This window comes from Babylonia areolata, chromosome 30 (genome assembly GCF_041734735.1).
Source record: "Babylonia areolata isolate BAREFJ2019XMU chromosome 30, ASM4173473v1, whole genome shotgun sequence".
Classification (NCBI taxonomy): Eukaryota; Metazoa; Mollusca; class Gastropoda; order Neogastropoda; family Buccinidae; genus Babylonia; species Babylonia areolata.
This window is the reverse complement of record NC_134905.1, coordinates 18,795,566-18,808,065: the sequence shown is the minus strand read 5'-3', so window position 1 is coordinate 18,808,065 and position 12,500 is coordinate 18,795,566. Positions and strand designations below refer to the sequence as shown.

At 41.2% G+C, this 12,500-nt stretch overlaps 1 protein-coding gene across 1 annotated transcript in view; it reads left to right on the top strand.

Moving 5' to 3' along the window:
• LOC143275475 (uncharacterized) overlaps window positions 1-12,500 on the top strand; it is a 22,274-nt gene that overhangs the window by 342 nt on the left and 9,432 nt on the right. The window lies entirely within an intron of this gene.

The following is a 12,500-nucleotide window of genomic DNA, read 5'->3' as shown; positions in this document are numbered from 1 at the left end:
GGTGTAAGTGTGCGTAAGAGACAGACAGACAGACAGACAGAGAGAGAGAGTATGTGCGTTCTGTTTTTTTCTTCTTGTCTTGTCTCTCTCTCTCTCTCTCTTTGTATATCGTGGCTACGTGTGTGTGTGTGTGTGTGTGTGTGTGTGTGTGTTGTTCTTGTTCTTGTTATTATTGCGTGTTTAGATTAAAATTTTTTTTTTTATTTTTTTTTTTAGTATATCATTTTGTGTAAATAAATACAAGATGAAGCGTGTATGCCCATATATATATGTTGATGAATTCACCGAACATAATGATATTGATTAATGAAAGACCGCTGTTAATCATTCAGTGTTGTGTGATGCGACACAGTGCTGTCTCTCAGTGTTGTTCAGTTCAAATCAACGACTTCTGTTTCACTTTAGGCCCCTAAGTCATTTACTTTAATTAATTATTCAACACAGCGCCCGAGAAATGCGCAGGCGTCAAACACCTTGTTTCCGACATTAAAACGGTTTCCATGTTCATACATAATAGGCAGAAACTGCAAGCAGAGGGAACTTTCTTCTTCAGTATTTCAAGCTGTTGCCAGTTTAGAGAAGAAGAAGAAGAAGAAGAAGAAGAAGAAGAAGAAGAAGAAGAAGAAGAAGAAGAAGAAGAAGAACAACAACAACAACAACAACAACAACAACAACAACAACAACAACAACAACTGATTGAATTTTTGATTGAATCTTTAATGGGTAAAGAATTAGGCGCAGTAAAGGCCTTTTTACAATTCTGCCCATTTAACGAGACAAAACATAAAAAAATAAAGAACCACACAATACATAGAAACAAAGAAAATAAAATGAAATAAAACAGAATAATAAGAACGACGAATAAGAATAGTAACTGGATGAATGAAAAATTGAATGTATGTGTGATCGTGCTAGTAAATGAACAGTAAGTGCGTCTGTGTATGTGCGTGTGTGAGTGTGTGGGTGTGAACTGATATGTACGTATGTCTTTGTTTGCTTGTTTTGTAATGTGTGTGTGTGAGTGTGTGTGTGTGTGTGTGTGTGTGTGTGTGTGTGTGTGTGTGTGTGTTACATCAGCAAAATAAAAGAAGAAGAAAAATAAGAAGAAACTGAATGAATTCAATATATTTCCTGTATTTTTCGCCATCGATATAACAGGGCGGAAGACTGCTGAAGCTGTAGACTCTCTGGGTTGAATAGTTATTTCAAATATTCACCGCTGATTTCGTACCCTCCATCTACTGTATTCCCCCCCCTCTGTCCACCAACTCACCATTCTGCCACCCCACCTCCATGTCCTACTCTGTGTGTGTGTGTGTGTGTGTGTGTGTGTGATAAAGGGTGATGTTTATTGTTCAGTGGAACTTTATCAGTGATAGTCCTTCACGTGACTGTAACTCCCATCCTCCCTTATCCCGGTTTAGGGGGTGTGGGGGTGGGGAGGGGGATGGGGATGAGGAGTTGGTTCGGGGGAAGTTGGGGGAGGGGGGGGTTTGGGGGGGGGGGGGTCATTATGTCTTTCCAAACGTTTGATATCCAAATATACCTGTCTGTCGAAAAATGAATTAAGGTATGGATATACCCGCGTATGGTTAATAATTTAGAAAAAAAAAAGAAAGAAAGAAAGAAGAAAAAAAAAAAAAAAAAAAAAAGAAAAAGAAAAGAAAAAAAGAATCACATTTCGTACTTTCACGAAACTGTGCTATCAATAAAAAATGGTATGTTGTTATTAGTGAAGTGTTCTGTTTGACGAAGATTAGGTTCGTAGAGCTTCATATCATAGTGCTGCTCAGCTTTCTACTGTCAGTAATGACCTCAGACTTTCTTTTATTTTTTATTTATGCCTCAGACTCCACAGTTTTCCATTGTCGCGTCACCATAAAACACTTTTCATCTGGTAAACAAGACATGGAGTGATGGCCTAGAGGCAACGCGTCCGCGTGGGAAGCGAGAGCATCTAAACGCATTGGTTCGAATCACGGTTCAGCCGCCCGTATTTTCGACACCTCCACTGGACCTTGAGTCGTGGCCTGGACGCTAGTCATTCGGATGAGACGATAATCCGAGGTCCCATGTGCAGCATGCACTTAGCGCACGTAAAAGAACCCACGGCAACAAAAAGCTTGTCCCTGGCAAAATACAAGAAATTATCAGAAATACGAGAAATATAAGAAATCATCAGTAACCATGATTCATGTGTCCATACACCCCACTTTTAGTAACATCAGCAGAGGGATTTTTTAAAATTTTTTATCACAGCATCTGCTGTATATAGTTTGGTCAGTTTTTCTGCCCATAATTACCTGTCTCACATAACGTCATTTGCGGTTTAATTAAGGAAAAAAAAAAGATAAGAAAAAAAAAGAACCCCATCAGTTCTACTCTTAGGCGGATGCGAACGATGTGGCCAGCACAAAGAGCAGACGACAGTTCAGAGTTAATTGCAAAACTCGACTCCAGTGATCCCTCTCTTTTGAAACAATCTCCGTGAAATATGTACAATGTATCGTCAGGTATCTTTCCAAACTTCTTCATGCGATCTTCAAAAAATTGCTACGGTTTTGTGAACACATCGAATTTTGATAATTCCTCTATTTTTGAGCTATGCTTTGTTCGGACACTGCTTTTCTGTCTGTCCCAAAGTTATCTTTGTTGTGAATGATGCAGTTTTTCAATGTGAGCAATGCTTTGTTCGGTCTCCACATTTATGTCTGTCTCAAAGTTATTTTTGTTGCGAATGATGCAGTTTTCACTGTGAGCATTGCTTTGTTCGGTCACTACTTTTATGTCTGTCTCAAAAAAAGTTATTTTTGTTGTTGAATAATGCAGAATTTGTACTTTGTGTGTTCACACTTCTGACTCTTCTGTTTAACACCAAGAAAACGTGTGTTCAGTTCATCATGTGGGTTCTGTGGCATTGCAACCAGGTACCCCAGACTTTTTTTTATTTTTTTTTTTTTTTACATGCATATTTATCATCATTGTTATCTTATTTATTTTATTTATATATGTATCTATTTATTTATTTTATTTTCATTATTATTATTTATTTATTTATTTTTAAATTTTATCATTATTATTTATTTATTATTATTATTTTTTTCTCAAGGCCTGACAAAGCGCGTTGGGTTATGCTGCTGGTCAGGCATCTACTTGGCAGATGTGGTGTAGCGTATATGGATTTGTCCGAACGCAGTGACGCCTCCTTGAGCTACTGAAACTGAAACTCATCTGTGAAGGTTTAAGAAGGAAAGTGACCAAGGTACACACACACACACACACACACACACACACACACACACACACACACACACACACACACACACACACACACACACACACACACACACACACATGCCTTTGTGATGTAGAGCAACATTTCGAAAGCCCTCTTTATCCATCACTGGACCAGTTTCAATGTTGACAGAATGATCTGGGTGAAAGTGTCTCACGACATTTCGCCCGAAGACAATGGTCAGCGTTTGTGGAAGCTGACAGTGTTATCTGTGTACAAACATCAGTGTGTGTGTGTGTGTGTGTGTGTGTGTGTGTGTGGTGTGTGTGTGTGTGTGTGTGAGCGAAAGATCTGGGTGAAAGTGTCTCACAACAATTCGCCCGAAGACAATGGTCAACGTTCGTGGAAGCTGACAGTGTTATCTGTGTATCTGTGTACAAACATCAGTGTGTGTGTGTGTGTGTGTGTGTGTGCGTGAAAGAGAGAGAGAGAGAGAGAGAGAGAGAGAGATGGGCAAGCAAAACTGGACTGGTGGATAGGCAAAACTGGACTGGTTGGTGGGTAGGCAAAACTGGACTGACGTGTAGGCAAAACGGGATTGGTGGGTAGGCAAAACGGAACACAGAGTCCAACTCTCAAAAGGCCATTGAGAGTGGCGGTACGATCAAAGAGTAGGCGAAACGGGAATAGGCGAATCGGAGGTGCAACCCCCCCCACCCCTCCTAATCCCCCCCTCCCTCTCTTCTCCCCTGCCCACCACAACAATCTAAATAGAAACCCCTAACAGATGAACGAATTCCAAATTATAGATTCTATCGTCAACCGTCATTGTTCATATTCACTCTTCTAATAGTGTCAAACACGAATGAATATTTGACAAAAAAAAGAAGAAAGAAAGAAAGAAAAGGAAAAATAGATTTTGCAATATTTGTGTAGAAAGCATTGGACTTATGAAAAAGCTGTATTGGCAATATAAAAAGCGATCATAATAGTATCATTCAGATTCACTCTTCTAATGTCAAACACGAATGGATATTCTGAAGAAAAAAAAAAAAAAAAAAAAGAGAGAGAGAGAGAGAGAAAAAGAAAAGAAAAGAAAAGAAAAAAAATTAATAAAAAGATTTAGCAGTATTGTGTGTAGAAAAGCATTGGACTTTAGGACAAAGCTGTATTGACAATTATAGTATAAAAAGCGATCATAATCGTATCTAAGAAATTTTCATTTCGTGCATAATAAAATAATTCTCATTCATATAGTAATGGGCCAGTAGTCTATACAATTGAACCATTCTGGATTCTGAGTTGTCAGTATTTCTGTTTTTATCATGTAACGTAAAAAAAGACCCTCCACATCCTCCCCCCGCCCCGCCTGCTGCCCCCCCCCCCCCCCCCCCTCAAAAAAGAAGAAGAAGAAGAGAGAGAGAGTGAAAACACGAGGCTTCCGTCATGATCAGTCATGCACTCAGCAACTTCACTTCTGTTACTTTTTTTTCCCCCGTGCAGATAGTGTAAAAGCTCGTATCAGCTGTCAGAAGCTAAAAGGGAATAAAGGTAAAATGCCTATATACATTATACAAAAATTAATTAAATAAAAAAAAGAAGAAGAAGAAGAAAAAAAAGTATGCCTACCTTGAGACAGGCATGTCTGTCTGCTGTGAGAGTTGACACACCAGACAAAAAAAACAACAACAAAACAAAACAAAAAAACCAAACCCAAACGGAAATGGAATAAAGAAAAATGCATATACGCAATTAAAAAAAAGAAAAAAAGTCAACCTTGAGACAGGCATGTCTGCTGTGTGAGTTGACACACCAGACACGGGGACCCCCCCCCCCCAAGCCCCCCCCCCCCCCAAAAAAAAAGGAAGAAGAAAAAAAAAAAAAGAATTACACAGTGCACGTTGTCATGGTTGTTACACGTTCGGGGTGGAGGAGGGGGGTGGAGAGGGAGGAGGAAAAGCGGGGGCGGTGGGGGAGGGAGAGGGAGGTGGGGGAAGGGTGCAGAGGAAAGGAAGAGGGTGGTGGGGAGATGGGGGTGGGAGGAGAGAGCTCAGTGAGACGAAAGACATTGTAACAAAGCTTGTATTATTCTCTCTCTCTCTGTCTCTCTCTCTCTCGTTCTCTCTCTCGTTCTTTCTTTCTTTCTTTCTTTCTCTCTCTGTCGTTCTCTCTCTCTCTGTCGTTCTCTCTCTCTCTCTCTCTCTCTCTCTCTCTCTCTCTCTCTCTCTCTCTCTCTCTCTGTCGTTCTCTCTCTCTCTGTGTCGTTCTTTCTTTCTTTCTTTCTGTCTCTCTCTTGTTTTTTTCATCTCTCTCTCTCTCGTTCTGTCTCTCTCTCTCTCTTTCTTCCTTTCTTTCTTTCTCTCTCTCTCTCTCTCTCTCTCTCTCACGTTCTCTCTCTCTCTCTCTCGTTCTTTCTTTCTTTCTCTCTCTCTCGTTCTCTCTCTCTCTCTCTCGTTCTCTCTCTCTCTCGTTCTTTCTTTCTTTCTTTCTCTTTCTCTCTCGTTCTTTCTCTCTCTCTCTCTCTCTCTCTCTCTCTCTCTCTCTCGTTCTTTCTTTCTCTCTCTCTCTCTCTGTCTTTCTAAACCTTGGAGACGAACAACTGGGGAAAAAAGAAGGCACAGTAAACCTTCCTGCCACATGGACTTTTTTTTAAAGCTAATGACAAAATACCAAAGTGTCGCTTATCCCTTAGTAGTTTATTCTGCTTCAGTTAGGTTTTTCCCATTTCTGTTCCATTTTATCTGTTTTGCACCAGTTTTGTTCTCATTTGTTCCTAGAGCTTTACAGCTAATGGCATTAAACGTTTCTGTGTTCAGTGTTCTCTCTCTCTCTGTGTCGTTTTCTCTCTCTCTCTCTCTCTCTCTCTCTCTCTCTCTCTCTCTCTCTCTCTGTCATTTTCACTCACTCTCTCTCTCTCTCTCTCTCTGATTAACCTGATATATCTATAGCTGCATTGTTTTGATCCTTATGTCTAAAAATGATATGATTATTGTCTGTTCATGTTTCCCTTCATGAGGGGCCTGGGCCTAAAATGAATAAACCATCTGAATCTGAATCTCTGTCTGTCTGTCTGTCTCTTTCTCTGTCTCTCTTTCTCTGTCTCTGTCTGTCTCTCTCTCTCTCTCTCTCTCTCTCTCTCACACACACACACACACACTCTCTCTCTCTGCTGTCTGTCTGTATGCCTCTGCATTACTCACTCTGTGTTTGTCACTCTCTATCTCTGTTCCCGTTTCTCTGTTTCTGTCTGTCTGTCTGTCTGTCTATGTGTGTCCGTCTCCGTCTCTCTGTCTCTGTTGTCTCCCTGTGTCTGTCTGCCTGTCTGTCTGTCAGTCTCTCTCTCTCTCACTCTCTCACTCACTCTATCAATCTCTCTCTCTCACTCTCTCTCTCTCTCACCCCCTCTCTCTCACTCTCTATCACTCTCTCACTCACATCTATCACTCTCTATCCCTCTATCTCTCACTCTCTATCACTCTCTCTCACTCACTCTCTATCACTCTCTCTCTCTGTCAACAGGAACTTGCTGTGGAGTATACTGCATAGAGAGGGTGTAAATGGTAAACTATAAAATTATACATGGCACTTAAAAGTGTATGACTCAGTGCTTGCTCGTGTGAGGTGCAGATGTGTATATTCTGAAGTGTTTGAATGTCCGCGTGGAGTGAAGGAAGGGTGTTTGCTTAGCCCTTTACTGTTTTCATTTTTCATAAATGAACTTGCTAAGGAGGTTGCCCAAGGCAAAAGGGAAGACATGGTATTCTACTAATCCCTGGTGCTGTTGAGATAATTATTTTTGCTTTTATTTGCTGATGACACCATTCTTTTGTCGGACACTGTAGTCGGCTTACAAAACCAAATAAATGCTTTAAAGAAGGAAGCTGACAGATTGGATCTTTCTGTAAATCTGGACAAAACAAATGTCATGGTTTTTCGTAAAGGAGGACATCTTTCAGTGCATGAAAGATGTTTTTATGGCAACAATGAGATTAATGTTTCAAACTCTTACAAATATTTAGGTCTTTTATTCACCACAAAGCTGAGTCTTCAGAGCACATGGGTAGAATCCTATAGAAAAAAAAAGGGGGGGGGGGGAAGGAACAATAGAAATGATAAAATCCTTAAAGAAACTAAACTGCATTGACTTTTCCATATTTTGGAAACTATTTGATTCACAGGTTGTACCAAGTGTTGTCATATGGGGGAGAAGTATGGGGTTTATGTAACAATAGTGAAATGGGAAAAGTACACACATATGCCATAAAACGTTTTCTTTCAGTACCACTGCATTCATCAAATAAAATGATTTATGGTGAAGTTGGTCGTTACCCTTTGTTTATTACAACTTGCATTAAATGCATTAAATACTGGCTTAGGCTAACACGGCTTCCATCTGAAAGAATATGCAGACAAGCGTACAACATGATGTTAAATCAACTTGAATCTGGAAAGCATAACTGGGCATACTATGTGCAGAATGTTTTGAATGTTCATGGTTTCGGGATCGTTTGGATGTGTTAAGGAGTTAGTGATGTGAAAATATTCTTGTCTGAATTTAAAGATAGACTTATTTCTTCATACAAACAGGATTGGCATTCTGATTTAGAAGATTCTGAAAAATATAGCTGGTTTCTTTCATTCAAGAGCATATTTGAGACGGAAAGATATATTTCAGTTCTGTAAACAATAAATGGCACAGACTTAGTCTTGCTCGGTTCAAGCTAAGTAAAAGATGGTACTCCATTGACACATCCATTCGACCCCCATGCCCTATGTGTGAGGCACAGACAGAAGACGAAATTCATTTTCTTTTTGTGTGTAACGCCTACAATGATATCCGTAAAAAATGTGAAGTTTTAAAAGAACGTGTTTCAGTTTGAAGGGACATCATCCATCTCCTTTTGTCAGATAATGTAAAGATAATTCGGTCACTTGCTAAATGTATCGCCCTTGATTGGCACTTTCGTAGCAAGAATTGCTCTGACTTGTAAAAGCATACACAACAGAAGAACTGCAGTCTCGAAAGTTAAGAAATAATCACACTAAAGTTTTAACTGTCATAGCGTTTCGGTTGGATGGTCGACTCAAAGAAGCCGACACTTGTATCATTTTCTAATATACACGGAGAAAGTGCAAATTAACTGAATATGCTTAGGTTTACTTTTCTTTTTTTCATACTTTTCTTTTCGGTTGAGCACGCCGTGGGTAGGTGAAAGCGTTTTCGACACAAGTGGTTTAAAATTTTTTTTAAATTTTATTGTCTTTCACCTTGTGATTTTCTTTGCAGGGTTGTTGCTGCGACTTTGATTCATGTATACATGCTGTTTTTGTTTCGTTTGTTTTTTATGTTGTTAAACGAGTATTCTGAGGTGTCCCATGCCAGTAGGACTGTAATGTCAATGGCATTAAAACATTTTTCAGTTTCAGTTTCTCTGTCTTCCCCCTCTCTCTCACTCACCCTCTATCACTCTCTTTCTCACTCAATCACTCTCTCCCCCACTCTTTCTCTCACTCACTCTCTATCACCCTCTCTCTCACTCTGGCTCACTCACTCTCTATCACCCTCTCTCTCACTCTGTCTCCCCCCCGCTCTCTCTCTCTCACTCACTCTCTATCACCCTCTCTCTCACTCTGTCTCCCCCCCGCTCTCTCTCTCTCTCTCACTCTCTATCACCCTCTCTCTCACTCTGTCTCCCCCCCCCCCCCGCTCTCTCTCATTCACTATCACCCTCTCTCTCACTCTGCCCCCCCCTCTCTCTCTCACTCTGTCTCCTCCCCCCCTCTCTCTCTCTCACTCTCACTCACTCTCTCTCACGCTCTCACTTTCTCTCCCTCTCTCCTCCCTCCACCCCCCACCCCTCGCCTCTCTCTTTCCCTCCCCTTCCCTCCCTCCCCCTTTCTCTCTCTCTCTGAGAACCTTCCTTCCCATCACTCTCTTCCTCCCTTCAACCCCCCCCCTCCCCCGCCCCGCCCCCCCACCCCCACCCCCACCCCCACCCAGCTCCACCCTCATTCTGACAACACATTAACTATTGAGATTCACTCAGAAACCACACACACACACACTGACAGTACAATGCAGTTTGAAAATCAATAATTACAAATAGGTGTACAGTCAGAAACCACACACACTGACAGTACAATGCAGTTTGAAAATCAATATGAACAAACGGGTGTTGTACAGCAGTCAGTCTCATGACCACTCCCAACCCTCACCCCCAGACCCCCACCCCACCCCCCCATCCCCCTCCCCAACACACGCGCAGATAATCAGTCACTCCGACGCGCAAGCAGTTGATCGCTGCTTCAGTGGAAATTAGCCATGCACGACTAACTAACTAACTAACTGAATGAATGAATAAATAGATAGATAAATAACTAAATAAATAGACGAACAAATAAATAGATAAATAATTAAATAAATAGGCGAACAAATAAATAGATAAATATATGAAAAACAACAACAACAAACAAACAAATAATTACATACACGAATGATTTTAGAACAAAAAGCACAATCGGTAAATTGATCGTTCTCAATCCATCAATAACAAGAGAATACGTGAATGACTAAAGAAAAATAACAATGAATAAATAGATAAATGGATGAATGAATGAATAACTAATAAATCATGAACAGATAAATGTGTAAATAGATGACTAAATGAATGAACGAATAAATGAATGAAAAAAACCAACAACAACAAATAATCGATGAATAAATCCAAACATGAATCACGATAGAAAAAAAGCGCAACCAGTCAATCAGTCTCAATCAATCAGTCACAGTCAAGACGTACATGAATGACTAGAAGAAACAAAGGCAGTCAATCAGACACTCAATCGATCAGAATCAATCAACCATTCAATAGAGAAATAAACGACGACTAATCAACATAGATGAACAGAGTAATAATAAGTGTTTGTGTCACACAGTAGAAACAACCACAGACATTCATTTGTCAGCATGTCAGCGTTCGGTGGGTTATGGAAACAAGAACATACCCAGCATGTACGTACACCCCCTGAAAGTGGATCGGAGTATGGCTGCCTTCATGGCGGGGTAAAAACGGTCATACACGTAAAAGCCCACTCGCGTACTTACGAATGAACGTGGGAGTTGCAGCCCACGAACGAAGAAGAAGGAGAAGAATTTGTCGGCAGAAATCCCCCCACTCCCCTAACACACACACACAGACACACACACCCCCCCACGCCCCCGCACCCCCTCCCGCCCCCAAACCAAAGCTCCAGTCAAACTCCTGTGCCCTACCGACGTTGGGTTGGAACAAGGTGTAAACAGCGGTTTCCTGTCGTCGACACTCCCTCTTCATTAGTGGTTGGACCACCTCGGAACCGAGCAGTGTGAATTATGCACAGCACATTTCGATCGGTTAAGCCAACTGACACCGGGTGAGAAAATGGGTGGTGTGACCCAACCTTACGTACGTACGATGATATCCACTGGTTCCACAAAATGGGTGGTATGACCCAACTTTACGTTGATATCCACGGAGTTCACACAAAATGGGTGGTGTGACCCAAACTTACGTTGATATCCACGGAGTTAACACAAAATGGGTGGTATGACCCAACCTTACGTTGATATCTATGGAGTCCACAAAATGGGCGGTATGACCCAACCTTACGTTGATATCTATGGAGTCCACAAAGTGGGTGGTATGACCCAACCTTACGTTGATATCTATGGAGTCCACAGAATGGGCAGTATGACCCAACCTTACGTTGATATCTATGGAGTCCACAAAATGGGTGGTATGACCCAACCTTACGTTGATATCCACGGAGTCCACAAAATGGGTGGTATGACCCAACCTTACGTTGATATCTATGGAGTCCACAAAATGGGTGGTATGACCCAACTTTACGTTGATATCCACGGATTCCACAAAATGGATGGTGTGACCCAACCTTGCGTTGATGTCCATAGAGTCCACATGGTTCATGTACTACTGCTGACGATTAGTTTAGTTTTTGGTCTGGCTAGTAGGAGATGTGTCCTCCCCCTCCCCCTACACACTCACACACACCCTCTTTTTTTTTCTTTTTTTTTCCCCAAGACGGAAATCCTTTAACATCATTTGCAGAAACGCCTTAATGACATGGCAGTTCACAGTTTCGAAGAACAAAAAGTAAACAACACAGAGAACAAAGATATGTCCCAAACAATGTTTTGCACACACAGACAGCAATTGCTGAGCGTGTATGCATATCTTCATTCACGTGCATACAAAATGGCCAAACAGGCACAGACCTTACCATACATACTGTACAGTTCTACAAAGTGGCCATGATATTTTGTCTTCAGTTCTATAAAGTGGCCAGAAATGGCTAGGATTTTGTCATCAGTTTGTCATCAATTCTATAAAGTGGCCAGGAATTTGTCTTCAGTTATGTATAAAGGGGCCAGGATTTTGTCTTCAGTTCTATAATGGGTGGCCAAGATTTAGTCTACAATTCTATATAAAGTGGTCGGGATTTTGTGTTCAATTCTATGTAAAGTGGCCAGGATTTTGTGTTCAATTCTTCTATAGAGACCAGGATTTTATCTTCAGTTCTATAAAGTAGCCAGGATTTTGTCTTCATTTCGATCGTCAATACTCAGGCAAACAGTGCGAGATGGATAGGAGGAAGACCACTGCTTTAAAAATACATGGATAGCTCATTGGCCAGGAAAGCTGAAGCCAACTGGACGCCATATTGTTTCTCGTATCCGGCCGTCAGTCCGCTGAGAAGTCGTTTGCTGACTGATTGTCGTTTCTGAACTGTAAACGTGCATCTTCGATGAAATCGTGTTATGTTTGCGCCCACGATATGTCAAATATTGTGTCTTGATTGATATCTGCCAATGGTTTATGTACCAAATTTATTACAGGAAAACACTGCAGTGGCACATAGCGGAAACTTGCTATGGAGGCACACACAGGAATGTCAGCTTAACTAACGCCGCGAGCAAGTGAAAGCTTGCCGTGAAGCAGTCATCGTAACCAGCTGAGCGCTGGGCTACATAAATGAAGTTACACACCATAATGACACGAGTAACAAAATGGCTGATTGAACACTTCCGCTGGCTTCAGTTAGCAAAAGGGCTCAAAGAAGGCATGCGCTATCCACATTTTTATTTTTTTTTTATTATTTTTTTTTTTTTAAGAACAGTGGAGGAAGACGTGTTCTCAAGCTTACTGGGGAACTGGTGGTAAACCCAACAGCTGGAAGTTTGTTTGGAAACTGTCTCTCCAGTTGT